This window comes from Rhinopithecus bieti, unplaced genomic scaffold, assembly GCF_001698545.2.
Source record: "Rhinopithecus bieti isolate Rb0 unplaced genomic scaffold, ASM169854v2 scaffold_9696, whole genome shotgun sequence".
NCBI classification, from domain to species: domain Eukaryota; kingdom Metazoa; phylum Chordata; class Mammalia; order Primates; family Cercopithecidae; genus Rhinopithecus; species Rhinopithecus bieti.
This window is the reverse complement of record NW_016806217.1, coordinates 1791919-1809805: the sequence shown is the minus strand read 5'-3', so window position 1 is coordinate 1809805 and position 17887 is coordinate 1791919. Positions and strand designations below refer to the sequence as shown.

The 17887-nt window shown below is 41.8% G+C and overlaps 1 pseudogene across 1 annotated transcript in view; it reads left to right on the top strand.

Annotated features, from left to right (window-relative positions):
• Nucleotides 1-12060, top strand: part of LOC108531670 (putative uncharacterized protein UNQ9370/PRO34162) — a 31387-nt pseudogene extending 19327 nt beyond the window's left edge. The window contains exon 2 of the transcript XR_014485091.1: nt 11467-12060. The product of XR_014485091.1 is annotated as a putative uncharacterized protein UNQ9370/PRO34162 (transcript). The remainder of the gene's footprint in view (nt 1-11466) is intronic.
• Nucleotides 12061-17887: the final 5827 nt, after the last annotated feature.

The window sequence follows — 17887 nt, the reverse complement described above, 5'->3', positions numbered from 1 at the left end:
CAGTTATGACACGAATACATTCTGGAGATCAAATGCACAGCACAGTGACTATAGTTAATAATAATGTTCCGTATAATCACTTTTGAAATAAACTTTTTGTATACATTTATCATTTATAAACTTTTTGTTATGGACTGAATGTTTGTGTCTCCCCACCCCCATTCGTATGTTGAAGCTCTAATCCCCTGTATTTGGAGGTAGAGCCTGTGAGGAAGTGATAAAGGTTAAATGAGGTCATAAGTGTAGAGATGTAATTTAATGGTGCTGGTGCCCTTTTGAGAAGAGGAAGAAACTCCGGCGCTCTCTCTTGCAGCCACATGAGGACAAAATAAGGAGGTGGCCATCTGCAAACTAGGAAGAGAGTCCTTTCCAGAAACCACATCAGCTGGTACCTTGATCTTGAACTTACCAGTACCCAGAACTGGGATAAATAGATTTCTGTTGTTTATGCCATCCAGTCTGTGGTATTTTGTTGTGGCACCTTGAACAGACTAATACACTTTTTATACACTTTTATAAACTTTCTGCATACTTTTATAATTTATAAAAATGTTTATAATGACCACTTTATCTAGTTTTTTTTTTTGTTTTGTTTTTTGTTTGTTTGTTTTTGTTTGTTTTTTTGGGACGGAGTCTCGCTCTGTTGCCAGGCTGGAGTGCAGTGGTGAGATCTCGGCTCACTGCAACTGCCACCTCCTGGCTTCAAGAGATTCTCCTGCCTCAGCCTCCCAAGTAGCTGGGACTACAGGCGCTTGCCACCACACCCAGCTAATTTTTTTTTGTATTATTAATAGAGATGGGGTTTCACCATGTTGGCCAGGAAGATCTCAATCTCTTGACCTTGTGATCCGCCCGCTTTGGCCTTCCAAAGTGCTGGGATTACTTTGGAATCCACAACTAGAGCCACCACGCCCGGCCTCTAGTTGTGTTTTAAATCAGATAGGAGCCAAAATGACTCACAAACAAAAACTAAATGTACGTTGTCTTTTGTATTTACTTATTGACTTATGTCATTATCTTTATAAGTGCTCTTTATTTCTTCACGTGTATCTGCATTACTGTCTAGTGCTCGTTCATTTCTGCCTCTGGGGCCTTCGTTATTTCTCTTAGGGCAGACCTGCTAGTGACATGTGTATTGGAAGCACACTTCAATCCTTAGACAGGCAGTCTGCAACTCTGCCTTAGCCCTCACCTTCTGTTTGTGTAGAGCCTCAGGGTCATCCATATGTGAGAGCTTAGAGCCTTCTTAGATCTTTACTAAACACATACATATCCCCAGGCATGCACCAGCCCTATGCATGCATGTGGTCTCTCAGATTCTCAGGAATGTGACAGACATTTCCAAAGCCCCATTGATACCTGACTCCTGGCTTTTCCTTCTTTTTTCTTTTTCTTTTGGTTTCTGGTTGTTGTTTGTCCTAACTGATATCACTGCCTCAGGCAGCTGCAACGTTACACAATTGCTGCTGATTGTTTTGGATAAAAGCTTAGGGAAATGCTGTTTGTACTGAGCAAGCTCTGAGGCAGGTCAAATAAAGACAAATGCTGGTGGTGGGATTTTCTAGGAAAATGCCAGATATGACAAATTATGACATTTCTCTGGGAAGGGGATTCTGGAGAACATTCAACCTCATTTTATCTCTTGGAGTGGCTGTCAGGCTGCTGGTTTTCAGGGCTGTTTTCAGGACCGTCTGCAGGACTGTCAATTTTCAAAGCTACTATGGGGTTAGAGAGAAGGATTAGGAAGTTAAAATGCCATAAAGCTTGCTGTTCTTACTGAGACTCAGCCATTTTCTTGAATAAATGCCTCATGGATTTCTGCAATCACTGATTAACTTCCACAGCTCTGAAAATGCTGATTTTGACCATTTCTACCAGCATTTTTATTTCTTTAATGGAGGAGAAGACTTTCAGAGGTCCTTACTCCACTATTTCCATGATGTCATGCCTTGTTAATTATATATATATATATATATATGTGTGTATGTATGTATTTTTTGAGGTGCAGTCTCCCTCTTTTGCCTAGGCTGGAGTGTAGTGGCACAATTTTGGCCCATCACAACCTCCAACTCCCGGGTTCAAGTGATTCTCCTGCCTCAGCCTCCCAAGTAGCTGAGATTACAGATGCCCACTACCACACCTGGCTAATTTTTGTATTTTTAGTAGAGACAGGGTTTCACCATGTTGGCCAGGCTGGTCTCCAACTCCCAACCTCAAGTAATCAACCCATCTCGGTCTCCCAAAGTGCTGGGATTACAGGCATGAGCCACCATGCCTGGCCTTGTTAATTAAATATTGAGTGTGTGTGTGTGTGTGTTTGTGCGTGTGTATGTGAATGAGTGATACACACACCCAGGCACACACAATACACATGCACACACACACACACACACACACAAATTTTTCTCTAAGAAATGCCTTAGCTATATTTCTACAAATTTTCATATGTTGTCTTTATTACTATTTATTTATAAATAATTGTTAATTTTCTTATTTTTTCTTCTTTGACTTTAGCACACTATTACTTTCCTCCTCGGCTTTTATCCCCTTCTGTGCTATAATTATCAGGGGGTTTATTTCTTCTTCTTTTCCTCCTCCTCCTCCTTCTCCTCTCCATCTTCCTTCTTCCTCCTTTTAGCATTATGTTACAGTATTTATTTAGACGAAATTATGTTGTATTCATTGCTTTGTTAACCATTATTTCTCAAATCCCACATCCTTCTGTTTTTGAATTAATTAATTAATTTACAGAATTATTGACTCATTCTCCAGTGAGAGTCTGGATTCAAACATTTTGAGTCCTTAATGATTAAAAATGTCTTCATTTTACAGTTGTTGTTTTTGCTGCATATAGGAGTCTAGATTCAAAATAATTTTCTCTGTGACTTTGGTGCTCTTTTCTAAAATCCAGTGTTATTCTCTGGTTTCTCTTCAGAATATATAAATCTTTTGCCTTTTAAAATCCAGTATTGCTGAAGAAGAGTTTTGTTTCTATCTATTTCTTTTTATTTATTTATTTATTTATTTATTTATTTATTTATTTATTTATTTTTGAGATGGAGTCTCGCTCTGTCGCCCAGGCTGGAGTGCAGTGGCCTGATCTCAGCCTATTGCAAGCTCCGCCTCCTGGGTTTATGCCATTCTCCTGCCTCAGCCTCCCAAGTAGCTGGGACTACAGGCGCCCGCCACCTCGCCTGGCTAGTTTTGTTTTGTATTTTTTAGTAGAGATGGGGTTTCACCATGTTAGCCAGGATGGTCTCGATCTCCTGACCTCGTGATCCGCCCGTCTCAGCCTCCCAAAGTGCTGGGATTACAGGCTTGAGCCACCACGCCTGGCCTCTATTTCTTATTTCTTAAAGATGAGGCACTTTTCTTTCTGGAAAAGAAAGTTCTTTGAATATCTTAGGTGTACTAAAATTTCATCAAGCATGTGGCTCCATTAATTAGTAGCTGTCTATACTTGGGCAAGTGATTTTAGTCTCTCTAAACAGTTTTCTCATCTGTACCGGGGGAGAAATTATGAGTTGGGAACTCACAGGGTTGCTACAAAGATGAAAATACATACTGCGTGTAAACCATTTAGCCCAGTGTCTTGCTCTGAAACAGTTCAGCTTTACTATTATCATATTATCTACTCAGTAGGCTATTTTAATCTGAATGCCCTTTCTTCCATTGACCATTCCCCTCCTCCCCCATTAGTTCTTTTATTTTTCTCCCTTTTCCCCATTTTCTCTGTTTTCTCCTCCCAATGGATGGAAGTTAAGATTTTTGGATAGGTTCTTTAAATATGTTTTCTTTCTTATTTAGAGTCTGTCTCTTTTCCCTACATACTAAGAGATTTTGTTTTTATTCTCTTCCTTCACATTATTGATTTTCCTCAAATATCTAGGGACCCCATTAGAAAGCTAGATATTTCTGTATGCCAGGAATTTCTTATGATATCTACCCTATGGCTGGTATGTATTCCTGTTGTTCAGAGCTTTTATGAAGTTATACTTAAAACAATAACAACAGCAAAACAAGAAACTCTTGTTTGTCACTTTAAGTGATATGGATAAGATTATAAACAGTAACATATCTTAAACCATCATCTGGATCCTCTAACTTGCTCTTTTTTTCTCCCATCAAGATAGTCTCAAGGTAGCTTTGTTTTTGTATAGACGCTGAAATCCATGATCTTTATAGACATTTTGGAAGATTGAAAGAAATATAAGTAAGGAAATAAACAATGCCACTAATCCCACCACCATTCTAGAGATATCATTAATATGTTCTTGTTTCTCTTTTTAGTTATTTTATGCATATGAAAAAATAGAATCCTATTGTACATTGACTCTTGTAACATGTGTTTATATTAATATGTGTACATATTTGCATGTTATTAATATTCTAAATATTTTTTAGTAAATGTATAAGATTGCATGTATATACCAAAATTTATTGACTCAATTCCTTCATTGGTGAACATTTCCATTCTTTAGTGCAGCAATGAGCATCATAGCAGGTACATCTTTACTCATGTCTATGGTTGTGTCTTTGGAATACATGAGGGAAGGGTTTTGCAGAGACCATTCCCTCCATAATTCCAAACAGGTGTCCAGTGAATTTACACCAGCAAAGAGGGCTGTGATTTAACGTGAAAATTCCTTTGCTTTGGGTGATGGATATGAATAAGGAACACAACCTCATTGAATGTAATGCTTCCCAAAGCTAGCCAATCATCAATTATCTAGGGGTAATTATTTAAATCACAGATTCTTGGACCCACCCTTGGAAATGCTTATTCATTAGGTCTAGTGCTGGGCCCAGGAATTTATATTTTTAACAAGCTCCTAGGTGATTCTAATGATTAATCAAGGTTAGGAAACAGGATCTAGCAATTGCAGAACCTGGGCACGGGGGCTGAGGGACAGATGCCAGGTCCCATGTGTTTCCCAGTAAGAAAGGTGGTGATGGTGAGAACAGAAAAGGGACATTCTGAAAGTAGGACTGACCATGTTGGAGACTGTTTTGAAGTGAAAAGCAAAGGTATGAGCTCCAATGAGTACTTAAGGTTTGGAGCACAAGAGAGAGACTTGGTTGATTGTGGTGGCATCAGCTGTTTGGAAGGAGAAGATGGCTTTGCCCAGGAATTGAGACCTGGGTTTAGTGGGCTCTGTAGTGTGTACCATGTGAGACTGGGAAGTTCCCTTTCCTTCTCTGGGTCCTCAGCATTCATGTAATCTGAAGGTGTTGGACTATATCAGGGACTTTTCAAGCTGTGGGAGTCCAAAGCCACAATGGTGGAGGGGTGGCTGAGAAGGTGAAAATCCTTCTATGCTCACTGTTACCCTCCTCTGGGGACCTCAAATTTATTTGCTTGAAATTAGAGCCCGTGTAAGATTGTGTCTGCAATTTTTTTTTTTCTGCTGCCAGAAAGTTTGAAAATCTCCAGACTAGATGGCCTTTCTGTTCTAAAAAGCCATATTATTTTGTGAACCAAGACTGCGAGGAGGGAGAACAGGGGACTGAATGGATCAGAGGGCCATCTGGAATGGACATTTCAGGCCTCATTTGAATTTGATCCGTTGGGTTGTGGCAGTAGCTCTCAATTCCCATCTCAGAATCAGTGTATTGCCTGAGTCAACTCAGAGTGACCTCCAGGGAGAATTCTAGTTGACTTCTCATCAGATGCTTATATTTGACTTACTGGGGGAAGTCCCTCACTTCACAGGACCCCGAAGTCCAGAGAGATGACGCTGGTTCATCTGTTAACACTTTGGTCATGTCTTGCTGTTTAAGTATTTCAACAATAGAGTATGTTTGACCTTCTTTCAGCCTCCTTTCAAGCTGGGAATTTAAGGTGTTCTGCGGAATGTTGTGCAAACAAGACTTTGGCTTTGATCTCTGAGAATTCTTAGGAGTAAGAAGGGAGAAGATGAGCTGGGGGCCTGGAGGGATTAACTGTGAAAACCTGGCCAGGCTTTGTTGGACAGGGAAGCTGGAGTGGAGTGTGGGGTGTCTGGGGAACAGATGTGAGCCTGACTTGATCTTCTGCAGCTGCAGACAGAGGTTTGCCAGAGGTGACTGTGAGTTCCCATGGCGGCCAAAAGTCCTCTTGGTGTAGTCCACCAGTGGTCTCTTCTCTGACCGGAGCTGGAGTTAGTGTAGGATTTTTGCAATTTGATTCCAGCAACCATGTAACAGGTTGGATGGAGAAAGAATTTCTTTTGACAAGCCAGGGATTTGATGAGTCTTATCTCTGAGTTATTATATTCATTTCTAAACATTCCAGAGAGGTGATGGAGGAACAAAGCCTGCCTTTCTCAGTAATCTTTTATTACTTTGTGATCCTGATGAAAATGATGAGCAGGGCAGGGTAGGGCAGAGTCAGAAAAACTGTCTCCCCTAGAGCAGTGTGTCCCCGAGTTTGTTATGGGGAATACTAGTCCCGAGAGATGCTTCAAATGGTTTCATGATCAAGTAGGTTTAGAAATTCTGCACGTGGTGTTTTCCTCTTGATATTCCCAATGCACATTCAAACACTAAAGGCTCTGAAATATCCTATAGTCAAGAATTCTCTGACTTTATTGAACTGAAAATTTCTCAAACTTAATTGGCCAGGGAATTCCAGTCATTTTTGGTGGAGGAGGCACCCACTGATATCAAATAGATGAAACTTCAAGAAGGGCTGGCCTCCAGGTTGGGAAATCGAGGCGTCCATGATGTGCTCACAGAGTGGTGTTCCTGAAGCTACTCCTTTCCTCTCTGGTGGCATCAACAACTTGGGAATTTTTCCTTAGCAACATACTCTCCAAATTATTCTAGATAGAGTAGCTCTGCTTGTGATTTCATTTGAAGAATAAGACCAATAGCTGAAAAGAGCTTGAGTCAAATTCCCACACAGAGGGAAAAACATTCAGAACTTAGAATGAAACTTTTACTAATTTATTTTTTGTTTTTTTTTTTGAGATAAGGTGTCGCTCTGTCTCCCAGGCTGGAGTGTAGTCGCTTGATCATGGCTCACTGCAGCCTTGACCTCCCGGGCTCAAGAGATCCTCCCACTTCAGTCTCCTGAATAGATAGGACTATAGGCTCGCACCACCATGCCTGGATAATTTTTATGTTTTTGGTAGTCATGTTGCCCAGGCTGGTCTCGAACTCCTGGATCAAGCAGTCCACCTGCCTCAGTCTCCCCAGGTTCTGGGATTGCAGGCCAAATAAGGCTGTTTTTAATGCCAGCTTCATATTTCCTCTCTATTATTCAGAAGGAACCAGAGGTGGCCAGGATGTAGCATCCTTTTGGCCAAAGTAAATATTTCAGGAACAGATAGCTGACCCATAAACAAATCAGGCTCAAATAGAGATTATCTCAGGACTTGAGGCCGAACAATTTACAAACAGGTATTGTCTTTTCCACTGGACTTGGAGTGGTAGGGATGTGAGCCTGTTGATACCCTTTCCCCATGAGAGAGAGCCTGATAAAGGAATGAGCCAAGACATGGAGAAATATTGGGTCTCGATGAGTCATTTGAGTGCCTGGATCCAGCCAAGCCTGTTGTCTAGGCTGTTTGGTTATGCCAATTTGAGTTTTCTGTCCAAGTGTTTTTACCAATATACTTTTCATGAGATACTTTTTCTTGGAGCTAAATGTCTGATATAACAAGAATTCACTTAAACAACCCTTCCCACCTGGCTCCACCCCTAAAACCAGAGCAAGCACTATTAAATAAATTATGACAGTCACCATTGTCATATAATTTAAAATAGTAATTTACTCTCTTTTGTCCTAGAAGATAGTTGGAAGTTTGTCTAGTACAAAGCTCCATCTGATCCTTCAGGTACCTCTACAGAATGTCCACCAGGAGGTTTTCTGGCTTCTGCTTAAATTATCCTCAGGACCAGACAGCTCAGGAATGCTTGAGGAAACATGTACCATTTCTAGGCAGCTTTAATCAGGCTGATTGGCATCTGTCCGCCTGTCATTTTGCCTTTTGGTCCTGAGTTAACTGCAGACCAAATCTAATCCCTCCTTCACAGGACTGACTTTCAGATTGTTGAAAATAGCTAAGCCTCCTCTATCACACACCAGAAAAATGTCCCCAGCTTTTCCAGTGGGGCCAGTGTTGGTTTTCTTCACTGCCCTACCATGAGCATACAATAATGGGTTGTGAGTTTATTTCAACTGGGATTGCTTTCATCTGTGATTCCTAAAGTACTATATGTACATCATAGACTATGCAGAAAGGTAAGAAGAAGAAAACGAAAATTCACCTGTGAGTAAGTGGCCAAGACATGAGCCCCTTTGACCTTCTGATGGCTCTTCCTCCATTAGTTTTACGCATGTGGTGCACACGTGGTTGTGCTGGTGTTGTGCTCCCTTCTTCCTTCTCTCTGCCCAAGAGGTTGGCCTACAGTGGACCACACTTTCACAGGGGCTTCTGTGTCCCTGGGTTTCTGCTGGGTTTAGACAATGAGGTGCTCAGGGCACAGATCTGACAGAGGAGAGAGGTCAAGTTGTTTATGTCCCTGATTCCTCCCTGTGGAGTTGCCTGGGGCTGACTTGTCCCACTCAGGGCAGCCTACTTAACACTTCCCTCTGTCGTGCCTGTAGTGGCTTCTGTCCTGGGCCTTTTGCTACTTACTAGCTTTGAGCTACTGTCCTGGCCTTTGTAGTTCCCTGCTCCTACCCCTTTGTCAATGACCCATCCTTCCTTGTCCTAGTTGAGTGCTGTTTCCAGTAGGAACTTAAAACTAATATGATTGTATATTGCAAATGAGAAACAGACTCTGCACACTGACATATAACCTGCTGGGTCATTTCTTGGGATATCGAAAACCTCTTTTCATGTTGTTAAATATTCCTCTACAACATGTGATGAATGGCTGAGTAGGTTTTAGATATATTTTAAAACAAATGTACCAGAGTTTATTTCAACCTTGAGGAATAGGAAGTTAGTTTTTCCTCCCAATTTACTTTCTTCCTGTGACTTTGAAAGTACTTTGGTGAATATCCTTGTCAGTAAATCTTTGCATGTGTTCATGTTTATTTCCATAGGATAAATCCACGAAGTAAAATCTCTAGATCAGTAGAAATGAACATCTGAGAAAGTTTTGCTGTATGTTGCCAGGTTACCCTCCAAAATTTTTAAAATAATTGACACTGCTTCCAGCTACCTGTTGGAAGATTTGTTTTCTGACACTTTCTCCAACATTTAATACTATAATAAAATAGTATTTTTTTATAGTATATAATATATATATTTTATAATAGTATATAATAAAATGTGTTTGCATTGTAATAGGTGATCTCCATTCCTTTGAAGGTGAAGTCCCTAGGAGTGAACCCAGACTCCAGGATAGAAAGGAACAGACTCCATTACCTTCTTTTTCCTGAGCATAACACCTTGATTGATATAGCCTAAGAGATAGTCACTGTGGTAGGCTGAACAATGTCCCCTCCAAAATGTCCATGTTCTAATCCCTGGAACCTGTGAATATGATACTTTTCACATAGTAAAAGGGACTTTGCTGATATGATTAAGTTAAAAATCTTACAGGGAAATAATCCTGGATTAGCTAGATGGGCCCAGTGTAACCACAGGGGTCTTTATAAGAAAAAAAATGGTGCTGTGACGATGGAAGCACAGAGAGAGAGAGAGACAGAGAGAGACAGAGAGAGAGACTGGAAGATGCTATGCTGCTGGCTTTGAAGATGGAGGAAGGCGTGTATGGTAAACGCACCTGACAGTGATGACTTGAGCATACACTAACAATGACCCTGTGATATGGTTTGGTTTGGGTCCCCATCCAAATCTCATCTCAGATTATAATCCCCACATGTCGAGGGAGGGACCTGGTGGGAGATGATTGGATTATGGGGGCCGTTTCCCCCATGCTGTTCTCATGATAGTGAGTTCTCATGTGATCTGATGGTTTAAAAGTGTGGCACTTCCCCTTTGTGGTCTCTCTCTCTGTCTCTCTCTCTCCTGCTATCATGATAGATGTGCCTTGCTTCCCCTTTGCTTTCCAACATGATTGTAAGTTTCCTGAGGCCTCTCCAGCCATGCAGAACTGTGAGTCAATTAAACCTCTTTCCTTTGTAAATTACCCAGTCTCAGGTAGTATCTTTATAGCAGTGTGAAAATGGACTAATACACTCCATATGGCAGATGCATCTGAATGTGTGTTCAGAGTCCCAGGCTAAGAAATTCAGGAGTAGCCAACCTGGAGATCCATTCCTTATCTATAAGGGACATCTGAGACTCTGGCCTGGCCCATGGAATGCAGGCTGTATAGGGGATCGAGGTCCTTTATTTTGGGTAAAATGAAGGTTGCCTGGTGAAGATTGTTAGGGGGAGGGTGCTAAGTGAAAATGATATATAAACTGCATGCCTTTTATAAGTGGTTGCAGTTCTTCTGCCCAGCCTGCTGCCACTGGACTCTCTTCCCTGTTTGTAAGCTCTCAGTAAAACCCCATGTCTTATTTACTGGCTCCTGGTCTCTTCTTTGGCCTTTTGAACGTGGTATCCTCCCCATTGGAGTCAAATGGGGCTTGGCACAACAAGGTGTCACAAGCCAAGGAATACAGGTGGCCCCTAGAAGCTGGAAAAGGCAAGGGAACAGATTGTCCCCGAAAGCCTCCAGGAGGAACGCAGCCCTGTTGATGCCTTGACTTTAGACTTCTGACCTCCAGACCGATGAGAATAAATAAGGGGTTGTTTTTGTCTATGAAACCTGTGGCAATTTGTTAAGCAGCAATCGGAAATTAATACAGTCACTTTCTTGTTTCCCGTTGGCTTATGTTATTTTCTGCTAAATCCAAGGTGTGTGGTTTGTATATTTGTTTGTTTTGGCATGTTCTGCTGCTAAACTATATCAACCCTGTCTTCAGTTTTGCCTTTGGTTCTCAGGATCTTGGCTGGAGCTTTGTCTCTGTGCTTGAAGTTAGGGGCATCAGAGCAATCCTGTAAGTGTGAGGTTGCAACAAACAGCTGCAGGGAGCCAGGTGGTGTGTCATTAGGGAAATGGCTCCCAACCTTGTCTGCTACTGGAAGGGGCTTTTTTTGTTTTCTTCACACGCCCTCTCAATTTTTTGCCTAAAATGTCTCTTTCAAATCCTAGCTTCTGAATTCCTTTCCCACACTTTCATCTCTCCTTTCCATAATTTACTACTTTTTCCACTTGATCATCAGAACATGTTAACATAATACAATCCTTGATACTTGCGGGATCTTCTTTTACCAAGTGCTTTCACATAAATGATCTCATTAAATCTTCCTACCACTGTGCTTGGTGAGCAGTGTTCGGTGTCGAATTAATGACCATGCCCCTTTTCCACAAAGAAACATATTTTTACTCCCGGGGTTTCCTTATATAAAACTCTAAGGCCCTGGACATCAACAAGGATACACACACACACTCTCACTCACAAATAAGGTACATAGCTTCTCACCTGCATACACACATTGTGTGGAACTCCTCCAGGTTCAGTATGTTAGGAGAGGTATCTTAGCTTATGCTACAAAGACAAACATCACCTTTTTGTAAGTTCTAGAGATCCAAGAGGTCCCTAGCTTCTTGATGATCTGCAAAATGAGCTCACCTGCCATGAACAGGACATGCATGGATCATGCACCCCTAGCCATAGCTCAGGTTGGGCTTTGGGTGAGCCTGGCCCAAGGCTGGAAGAAGCAGGAGAGGGCCTGGCAGAGCAGAGGGGACCTTTTTTTCCCTGCTCATTGCCCTGCAGACTGCTCAGCATTTTCCAAACCTCCCCACTGCTCCTAGGGGGGCTTCACATTTGAACATTGTCAGCCCAGAGCTGACACCCAAGCTGACCACAGCCCTAAAGCATGCTGAGTGCCTCTTGGACCTGAATTTCCATAGTCTGTATCGAAAGCCATGCCCCAAGGCTGCAGTTTACCTCCATCTCAGTTTGCCTTTGAAATCTATTCACAGGCTATCTCTGAAAAAGTCCTTTGGGTTTGGAAAATGGGACTTTGAAAACAAGTCCGTTTTTATTGTAGATTCAGGGGCACATGTGCAGGTTTGTTACCAGGGTATATCGGGTGGTGCTGAGGTTTGGGCTTCTATGGATCCCATCACAGAAAATAGGACTTTTCATTAATAAAGACTCCCGAGGGCTTAATCCAGAGCTGAGTTCCCCGTACGTGCTCAGTAAAGATCTGCTCATGGGAGGGTTACAACACCCATCACCTTCATTTCTCTTCTGAAATGGCTTTATTAGAGATGTTCAGATTGCTCTTCTCTGCGCTTATATTTATTTGAGTCCAGGAATCAAATGATGATGCTATCTGGTCCCAGCAGCCTAGAAAGGCAGCTCTCCCAAGCATTTCTCAAAGGCTACACTTTACACGAGTCTTAGGCAAACAGAGAGGAGGCCCACCCCACAATACATACACTTCCCAAGGGCTCAGGCCTGCATAGGCTCTTGGCTAAGATGCTGCTTTCAGAGTTGGAGAGGGGACCTGTTTGCTGAGTTTTCTGACACTCTTAACTGTTGAACTGGGCAGAGTTGTGGTTTGTTCAGAGAAGAGGCTTGTATTTAGGGAAAAAGTCATGGACAATGAATTTCTAACTAATAGAACATATTTCAGAAAGGCTGTATGATGAAGCGGAAAGAGTTGAAAATTTGGGTTTGGAAGACCTGGGTCCAAATCCTGTTGTCACAACATACCAGTGGTGTGGTCCTGGGCAGGTTACTGTGAGCCTGTTTCCTCACCTGTACAATGGGTACAGTAATAACAGTGATCATAACTTACAGGGTTGTTGGGAACCTTGAATGAAAGAATGAATCTGGCCAGATGGCTCACACCTGTAATCCCAGCACTTTGGGAGGCTGAGGTGGGCAGATCACCTGAGGTCAGGAGATTGAGACCAGCCTGGCCAACATGGTGAAACCCCATCTCTAATAAAAATGCAAAAATTAGCTGGGCATCATGGCAGTCGCCTGTAATTCCAGCTGTTAGGGAGGCTGAGGCAGGAGAATCGCTTGAACCTGGGAGGCAGAGGTTGCAGTGAGCCGAGATTGCGCCATTGCACTCCAGCCTGGGGGACAAGAGCAAGACTTCGTATCAAAACAAATAAAACAAAACTGGGCATGGTGGTATGTGCTTGCAATCCTAGCTACTCGGGAGGCTGAGGCAGGAGAATCACTTGAACCCGGGAGGTGGAGGTTGCAGTGAGCCAAGACTGCAACCACTGCACTCCAGCCTGGGCGACAGAGGATGACTCCATCCCCCCAACAACAACAACAAAAATTAATGTGAGGCATCTGAGGCTGGGCACAGTGGCTGTAATTGCATCCAAGAGTTCAAAACCAGCCTTGGCAACATAGTGAGACCCTGTCTCTAAGAAAATAAAAAATAAAAAAATTAGCCAGGCATGGTGGCACAGGCCTATCGTCCCAGCTACTCAGGAGGCTGAGGTGGGAGGACTGTTTGAGCCTGGTAGGTTGAGGCTGCAGGGAATTATGACTATACCACTGCACTCCAGCCTGGGTGATGGAGTGAGACCCTGTACCAAAAAAANATAACATCTTCTGTGACCATTTTTGATATGAAACATCTAGTTCAATGTTAGCACAACTCAGGTGAGTACTCACTGACTCAAGAAAATTCCTGATGAATGCAAAATTGGAATTAGGAGCTGGCTATTTGCTTTTCAAAACATTTTTCTTCAGTGCTGTTTTTGATACCCAAATCTCTTAGAGAGTACTGACCAATAGAAATATAATGTCATACAGTATGTAGTAAAAAATTTCCTAGTAGCTACATTTAGAAAGTAATCGGAATACACAAAATGAATTTTGATAATATAATTTCATTTAACTCACCATATCAAAAATATTTCCCTTTCAACATAGAATCAATATGAAAATTATTAAGGAGATATTTACATTTCTTTTTGGTAGAAAGTCTTTGAAATCCGGTCTGTGATTTACACTTACTGCACATCTCAATTCAGACATGGAAGTTTTACCAGAACTACTTGATCTGTATTTAGAGTTCACAAATTTACAGTTGAAAAGTAGATTTATATACTCAAGTTGTTCCAAATATATTTAAAGGTTTTTTTATCTTTTTCTTTCTTTTCTGAGATGGGAGTCTTGCTCTGTTGCCCAGGCTGGAGTGCAGTGGCATGATCTCTGCTCACTGCAACCTCTGCTTGCCAGGTTCAAGCGATTCTCCTGCCTCAGCCTCCTGAGTAACTGGGATTAGGGGTGTGCCACCATGCCTGGCTAGTTTTCATATTTTTAGTAGAGATGGGGTTTCACCATGTTGGCCAGGCTGATCTTGAACTCCTGACCTCAGTGATCCACCTACCTTGGCCTCCCAAAGTGCTGGGATTCCAAATGTGAGCCACTGCGCCCAACTGGTTTTCTAATGATTAAATTGAGTATCAGTTTTTAAATTTGAATTTATTACAATACAATAAAAATTCGGTTTTTCAAGGGTACTGGCCACATTTCAAGGACTCAACTGCCAAAGTAGCGACTTTATTGGACAGTGCAGCCTTGGGGTGATTAAAATTTGCTCTTGACATTCCTGTCCAGATATCCTATCTAGGGTCTTGTCTTTGACAGATACTGAAGTACAGTTGTAAAGGTTAGAACTGCAGCTCTCAGACCTGGGAGTCTATTTAAAATACTGATGTCCAGGTCCTCTTTAAGAGAAACTGAATTTTTCAGGTAGGCCCTGAGCCTGAGTATGTTTTTCAAAACTTCCCAGATGATTCAAATGTGTACCACCAGTTAAATGCTCTGGAGGATGAACCTAGGGCTAACTCATTGCAACAGGTTACTCCATGTTGACTGAGTAGTCTATGGAGACCTGAACAGAAACAAGTTGGGCTTCTGTTACATTTTTTTTTTCTTTTTAAAAACAACTCCTCTCTCAGAGCTTTTACAAACTTTTAAAAGTTTTATTAGTATTCTTACTAAGTGCGAGAATTATATGAATGCATTTTTAGCTGCTTTATTACTTTATAAATTAAAAAATGTTTAGCCTTTGGGTCAGCATTAAGTTGATGTGTTCTTGGGGCTCTTCCCAAGAACATGCTGTTGCCAATTTATTATAAATGTTGAGGGCACCTTTCAGTACTGTGTTAATGCTTTTACTTACACTTTTTCGTAAACTGTATGATCGTAGCGAGATCACGCATGCCAGAATTATAGCACAGCTACTTCTTGCCAACATATATTGACATAACGGCTATCATTCGATCGTGACTCACTGCAGTTGATCAGCCTAATTGGTTTCAGCAACATGTCTGATCTAACTGCAGTTACATCATTGTGGTTGAGTTCGTTTGGGTGAATTTCCTGAGCTATTGTTTTCATGTTTGAATTTGCCAATTGGTCGTTTATATGCCTGTCCTAGTTTTTATAGTGTGGGCATTTACATTACTTTATTCATCCACTATTCTTCCTTCCAGCAACCCAACAATTGTTTTTCATTTTACTTATTTAATCAACAAAACTTGGAGGTGTACCACTTACCTTGCTCCAAGGCACTGAGGTAAGTCTGACTGGCAATTAGATTTCATTTAGCTTGCCAGCTCCAGCTGCTGATTTCACCGTGTTGAAAAGCATTCTGACTGAATTCACACCCAGGCTCAGTGGGAAAGAAAGCTGTGATTGGAGGAGAGAGTGTGGTCCCGTTGGGAAAATATTTTCTGCCCTGTGCTTGGCGCTGAGGATATAAAGACAATAAGCACTTATTCCAGCCGAGATAAAAAATTAGGAAACCATTCTATGATATTGGTTTATAGAAACACAGAAGAGAAAGCAATTTTCCCTCTTCTCGTGGGGGGTGTGTGGGGCAAATGTGGGTTGGGAGGATCTCAGGGAGATATGCAGTTGTCACAAAGGTAATATTTCAAGTGGGTCAGGAAGGAATTGTGGGAATTTGGCAGAAAATGAAGAAGAGCATTTTTTATGTGTGTTTTCATACTTTGATATGTTACTATCAGAATAAATGAAACTGATTAATGCTATTGGTCAAGTTTAGGTACATTAATATTTGCACCTCATATATACCACAAAATCTGGTATCTATTTGTGAGAAATTCAAGGCACTTTGCAATTTCTGGCCCGCTTTAATTTTTTTTTTTTGTTTCATTTTATTATACTGCTATTCTTTTGCTAAAGTATGAGATTTATATATATACATAAACTGAGAGGCTGAGATCACTGCCTGGCACGTAGTAGGTAATACATATCTGTTGAATCAGTGAATGAACATATTCAGATTACCTGTATGTTTAGCATAACTGGAGATCCTATCATATGTCCTTGTCTATCTGTCTATCTATCTATCTATCTATCTATCTATCTATCTATCTATCTATCACATACACACCCCTTTCTACCATCAAAGCAACTGATTGCTGATATGCTGATGGAATAGCACCAGCAGGCAGGACGATTCTGTTACAGCATATTCAGATCATGCTGTTCAGCTCAAGCCCCAGTGGTTTTCCATGTCTGCGAACCGAAACCCTCTTACCCCCTGCTGGCCTCTTCTCTGGGTGCTAAGCCCCTGCCCCCTTGGGCTGAGATCACTGGGCTCACTGACCTTCCCATGACTCAGCCAGGCTGGTCCTTGCCTCTGGGGGTTTGACACTTACTCATTTTCCCCCTGCTTGGAACTCTCTAGCTCAGGATGTGCTCATGACTGGCCCCTCACCTCCTGAAGGAGGTTCTTTGCTTCTCATGGAGGCCTTTCTCACTCGCAAGTTTATTTTTATTTTTAATTTTTTTTGAGACAGAGTCTCACTCTGTCACCCAGGCTGGAGTGCAGTGGTGCAATCTTGGCTCACTGCAACCTCTGCCTCCTGGGTTCAAGCAATCCTCCCATCTCAGCCTTCTGAGTAGCTGGGATTATAGCCACACGCCACTATGCCTGCTATTTTTTGTATTTTTAGTGGAGACAGGGTTTCATCATGTTGGCCAGGCTAGTCTCAAGCTCCTGACCATCCGGTGATCCATCCATCTTGGCTTCCCAAAGTGCTGGGATTATAGGTGTGAGCCACCACGCCCATTGCAGTCACTCCCTCTCCACCATCATTCCCTACTTCCTCCTTGAGTTTTCACCAGTGCAGGGGTCAATGATGTCCTACAGATGTTACTTATTTTGTTGATTGTCTATTTCTGCTCCCTCCTCTGAAGCATGTCAGCACCACAAGGGCCAACGCCTTTGTCTGTGGTGTTCTCTGTTGTATCTCTACTGCTGAGAGCATAGTAGGTGATGCGTATTTGAATCAAAGAATGATCATATTCATATTGTGTGTGTGTTTAGCATAAATAACTGGGATCCTAGCATATGCAACTTATGCATTCATATCATATGTATTTCCCACATCATAAACATTCTTTAACACGGTTTTTACTTACCATATAATTTTATCTTGTGAATATGTAATAATATGTGCTGTGGTCTAAATGTTTGTGTTCCTCCCCAAAATTCACACGTTGAAATCCTAAACCCCAAGGTAATGGCACTATGACATGGAGACTTTGAGACTGATTAGGTCATGAGGATAAAGCCCTTGTGAGTGACATTAGTGCCCTTATAAAAGAGACTCAAGGGAGCACATTTGCCCCTGTTACCACGTGAAGATACAGGGAGAAGGCACAGTCTATGAACCAGGAATGTGGACCTCACCACATACTGAATCTGCTGGTGTCTTGATCTTGGACTTCCCAGCCTCCAGAACCGTGAGAAATAAATTTCTGTTGTTTATAAGACTGGTCAGTATACTAGACTTTGGTATTTTATTATAGCAGCCCAAACAGACTAAGACATTAGGCTACACAACTCGCCTGTTCCTAGGTGGTTTCAGTCCTCTGCTGTTCAAAGTCTGTCATGAACCTCTTGTCCAT